General features: G+C 35.0%; 1 protein-coding gene across 2 annotated transcripts in view; it reads right to left on the reverse strand.

Annotated features, from left to right (window-relative positions):
- LOC106878858 (DCN1-like protein 3) overlaps positions 1-5,657 on the reverse strand; it is a 95,965-nt gene that overhangs the window by 32,871 nt on the left and 57,437 nt on the right. The window contains exon 2 of one of the 2 annotated variants that reach the window (XM_052971205.1): positions 3,784-3,929. The exons of the other annotated variant lie outside the window; for it this stretch is intronic. The gene's annotated coding sequence lies outside the window, so the exon portion shown is untranslated. The remainder of the gene's footprint in view (positions 1-3,783; positions 3,930-5,657) is intronic. 2 annotated transcript variants of the gene reach the window in all.

Below are 5,657 nucleotides of genomic sequence, written 5' to 3' on the forward strand. Positions count from 1 at the left end.
GTGTGTGTGTGTGTGTGTGTGTGTGTGTGTGTGTGTGCGTGCGCGCGCGCACGAGTATGCGATCGCAATGGAAGTGGGATGGTTCATCTTTGCTTAGTACTTGGGTTTATTTTTTGATTTGGTTGCATCTTGGCTGGTTTTTTTTTTTTGTTGGTCAGTTATTTTTAGTGTTTTGACAGAAAAAAGCCATTCTAGAATTGTTTTCAATGTAAGTGTGCCCAAACAAGTCAAATGCTTACACAGAGCAGGTTTTACAGTCACATCATCCAAACCAACCAGGTGAAACTGGGCTTAGCTGCTAGTTTATATATAAACTTGCATGGTCATGCACCTAAAGACAATATATATAATACCAAAAGGTTTTCCCCCCAAATACAAGATACCTTTGAAACTATTTTATGTTGTTGTAGCAGCAGCAGTAGTAGTCATACTTTGTACTATAGGTACAAGGCCTGAAATTTGACAGAGCAGGGAGAGTTGATTACACTAATCCCAATGCACAACTGGTACTAGTTTCATCAACCCTGAAAGGATGAAAGGCAAAGTTGACTTCAGTGGAATTTGAACTCAGAACATAAAGCCAGAAGAGATGTAGTGAAAATCATTAATTGGGAGTTACTCAGAAAATACAGTCTTGAAAGAGCAAGCCAGTGGTATGAGTACAAATCAGAAGGCATTGTAGAAAATGACCATGCCAAAATTTTATGGTACAAAGTGACCATAAAACCGAACACTGCAAACTAGATAGTATGGATGATTAACAAAGTCAACAAACAGTATTTGATTCTAGATGTGGCTTATCCAGCTGCCAATAAGGCTTGTGACAAAGAATTGAAGAGTGAGAGACATGAACTACTAGTATGGTAGATAAAACTTTTGTGGGAAAGGGAAAAGGTTGAGGCAGTCCCAGTTGTCAGGGCACTTGGTACTGTGAGCAGCTGAACTGAAAACTATTTCAAAAAGAAGTCAGGGACAACATCAGAGTGGGGCACTCACAAAAATCAACTATCTTTAGAACTGCTAGAATACTTGGAAAAGGGCTAGACAATTGAAGGTGCTACCTCAGTCCGCTGATTGTGGACAACTGACACCTGTATTATACCATCAGCAACAAGTGGAATAATAATAATAAAAATCCCTTCTATTGTAGGCACAAGGCCAGCAGTTTTGTGGGAAGAAGTCAGTCAATTACATCAACCCTAGTACTCAACTGGTACTTATTTTATCAACCCCAATGGAATTTGGACTCAGAATGTAAAGATGGACAAAACACTACTATGCATTTCATCCAATGAGCTAACGATTCTTCCAGCTCACTGTCATAATAATAATGATAATAATAATGAAATGCAGCAAAGCATTTTATCTGGTGTGCTAACGGTTTTGTCAGCTTGCCACCTTAATAATAATAATGGTTTCAAATTTTGGCACAAGACCAGCAATTTCAGGTGAGGGAGCAAGTTGATTGCATTGACCCTAGTCAAGTACTGGTACTTATTTTATCAACTCTGAAAGGATGAAAGGCAAAGTTGAACTTGGTGGAATTTGAACTCAGAACATACAGGCAAATGAAATGTCATTAAGCATTTTGCCTGCTGTGCTAACGATTCTACCATTTTGAATCCTTTCTATAGGCACAAGGTCTAAAGTTTTGCAGTTTAGTAGCACATAATGCGGAGATCAAATTAAGCAAGATAAGGGAGGAATTCAGTTTTGGAAGAGACACAGTTTATTTAATTATAATTTCTTAGACTAAGATTCTAAATTGTTCTGAAGATTTAAAATATTGTAGTTAATGTATCAGCTACATTAGACAGCTACCATTGTCATTTCTACTCTTTGTGTTTAGACTTTGACTTCTTCAGTTTTGTTGTCATAGAAGCTGCCTAGTACTGCTGCTCAAGTGTGCAAAAAGTTGTTCTGTAGCTCTCAAACTCAAAAGAGTAACTGCTGTAGAGATGTAAAACTGCCAGCTGTTGGCCAGAAATTACCAATTTATCTTAATAAGACTGTTTTCATAAAAATGACATCAGTCTGATCACATGACCATCACAGATCAGTTATTTTGATACTGTTTTCTACTAATCATTGGTCAGAGCAGAATTTTCCATTAAATAAAAAGGATCCAATGAACCATGTTCAAGTCGTCCACATTAGTAGCAAGATGGAGGTTTTACTGCTTTTGCTGCTGGCAAGGTTTCAGTATTTGTTAGCCAGTATCAGTTGGCAATGCTCCACTTCCTTCACTGGTCAAACAGACTCACCAATGTTCATCTATGAGACCAACTGGACAAACTACTTTAAACTCCACTTCAAAACAGCAGGAATATTAGCATGTTACGATGTTTCTAATATGATTTCAATTTTAAATTTTTGTCTCATAGCAGCAGCAGTGGATAATTTTCATTTTTGCACCATTACATGTTGTTATACTTTCTTCACTTCTATGAGGGGAAGTCAAAAGCTATTCCCACTTCTGCTATAACATATCTTTATTATTGTCACACTGCCTTCTGCACATGCGTGCGTATAGTTGGTAGTATTGTGGTCATGCGATTGAAGTTTGAGCCTGATCACACCATTTTTGTCTCTGGCTTTACAGTGTAAGCATGGCCGCTCCACTAGCAGTGTGCACCAAAGGCAAAGAGCAGTGATCCAATTTCTCAGGTTGGAAGGTGTGTCAAGTGCTGAAATTCATTGGAGGCTTTTAGCACAATACAGGGACAGTGCACTACCATGTAGAAGTGTGTATGAGTGGATCGAGGAGTTTAAAAGTGGTTGAACAAGCATGATGCATGAAGCAAGAGCAGGATACCCATCAACCTCCATCAATGACGAGAAGATTCAGCAAGCTCGAGAGATAGAACCATTACCATCTCTTGGATCACTGCTCATTGTTCTTTGGTGTACATTGCTAGTAAAGCAACCATGCTTACACTGTAACACCAGAAAGAAAAATAGTGCGATCAGGCTCAAACTTCAATCACATGATCACCATAGTTCCAACTATAAGCATGCATATGCAAAAGGCAGTGTAACAATAATAAAGATATGTTATGGCAAAAGTATGGATAATTTTTGACTTCCTCTTGTACTACACAATTTTAATGTCATTATCTTTGCAGTGGGTTTACTTTTGGTGAGACAGTTGGGATGTTGTGGTGTTATTACTGAACAGAGTTCTGAAATTATGTGGACCAAGTGTTTGATTGAGAAGATATGAGCTATCTGGTTAATATATCATCAAAACAGTATACAGGAGTAATGATCTACAATTGTTCAGGGAAAATAGTGCTCAATATGCAATTGTAAGCATTTGCAGTGTGTGGGTATCCTTTTATGTCTGCCTTCCATGATGGCAGGAGTTGGATGCTTTGAAAAGATACAAGTCAGAGGACCTTTTCTTGCTTTTGGAGTACTCTGTTAAATGTGATATTTATTTATTCATATTGTTTTAAGTTACTCATGCATTATCTAGTAGCTTCAAGATTTTGATGATATGATTGTTTATGTTTTAAAATGGCACTATAGGATTGGTGTCAGAGGCCAGATCTTGCAAGTTTGAATATAAAACAGGTTTCAGTTTCCACACGGTTTCTAAGTTGCATGCCCTTCCTAACATGATATATATATATATATCTGTTAAAATGGCTTATTGTTGAGTTTGATTATCTTTCTTTCCCTGATGAGAATATTACATTATTTTACACCATTTATTCCTTTGGAATAATACTAATATTGTCTTTGAAACATATGTCAGAAGTAAAAGAATTTGAATAATACCTGTATTTAACTCCATTTATTTATTTATACTATACAAACTACTGCACATTAACCCGGAGTTTCTGCCTTTGAACAGGTTGCTACATCCTTGTTACTTGCATGAATTTTTCTACCCCAGTAACTGTTTACTGAATTTTCCGTGTTAACTGTAAACAAAGCAAAAAATTCACTCATCCATTTATATATATATAATTTAGAGAAAAACCACTATTAAACAATTCAATAATGAAGAATGTAATTCATACCCTCTAGAAAATAAATATATCATAAAGACATTATTATAAAAATCAATGAAGTACAATGGTATAAAAATGACTATGCACGTTTCGTGGCTATATTTTCAAATAGATAACTAATAAAACCAATTTGATTAATAATCAAATCGACCTACAATTAAATCTATTCAAAAATATAGTCACTCGCCAGGTCTAAAATACAATATAAATAATGATAATAATAAAATCAATATATGTATTGTAACTTACAAAAAATATCAAATAAGTATATTAAAAATACTTGTTTTAACAAGAAATAAATAAATAATCGAAAAACATTTAACAATATTTCTTAAAATAAAATCATAACTTATCTTATCAAAGAAATGCTTTAAAACTAAAATCTAAATGTAATACATAGAACTTAGCGTTTATAAGAAATATATCGCATGAAAATATGGCGTAAATAAAAAACTATGGAATAATGAGATCATCATCATCATCGTCGTCATTTAACGTCCGCTTTCCATGCTAGCATGGGTTGGACAATTTAACTGAGGACTGGCAAGTCAGCAGGCTGCACCAAGCTCCAATCTGATCTAGCAGAGTTTCTACAGCTGGATGCCCTTCCGAACGCCAACCACTCAGAGAGTGTAGTGGGTGTTTTTACGTGTACTGGCAATGGTTATGCTCAAAAAGGTGTTTTTACGTGCCACCTGCACGGGAGCCAGTCCAGCGGCACTGGCAACAACCTCGCTCGAATGATTTTCTAAACATGCCACCAGCACAAGTGCTAGAAGGCGACGCTGGTAACGATTCCACTCAAATGGTGCTATTTACGGGCCACTAGCACAGAAGCCAGACAGCTGTACTGGCAATGAACACGCTCGGACAGTGCTGTTAGTGCTCCACTGGCACAGGTACCAGTCATCGAGTAGGGTTCAATTATGATTTCAATTTCACTTGCCCCAACAGGTCTTCACAAGTAGAGTTTGGTGTCCAATGATGGAGAGGTTGGCATGGGTGCCAGTTGTCGGATTCGGTTCGATTTCAATGTATTTAAACTGTTAAGATGACAATGTATTTTAGATGTGAGAATAAGAAAAATATTAACTGTAGTGTATCATTTACTTAAAAATTCTAAAGTCTAAATAACTTAAATCTAAAATACGTAAAATACATTATATATAATATACAAAAATGAAGCTAAGTTACAATAATTTAATCTATTTTCATTAATTAATTAATTCATTTATTTCTTTATTTTATAAACATCTTAGTTTAATCTTATTCTAAATATGTAATACATCCTCTATAATCTCGTGCTAATTTATACACATTCTACTACTACAAATCATAACTACAATAATTAGTAACTTAAAATAGGGTTTATATAAATACATAAATTAGCTAAACTTATTATATAAATAATTTAACTTATGTCTGCATTTAATTTTTCGTTCATCTAGGGAATTAATCAATCTTTTATTATCAGTTAATAATATCTCCTTAAATTCATTAGTACATAATAAACAAAAAGCACTACCTATTCGATAAGATTTAGCCTTACAAACTATCTCCCAATTTAAATTGTACATAATATTTTTAGATTTTAATTCCCATATATATTTACTAAGGCCAGTAGAATTAATTAAATTT

The sequence above is a fragment of the Octopus bimaculoides genome, chromosome 10 (genome assembly GCF_001194135.2).
Source record: "Octopus bimaculoides isolate UCB-OBI-ISO-001 chromosome 10, ASM119413v2, whole genome shotgun sequence".
Classification (NCBI taxonomy): Eukaryota; Metazoa; Mollusca; class Cephalopoda; order Octopoda; family Octopodidae; genus Octopus; species Octopus bimaculoides.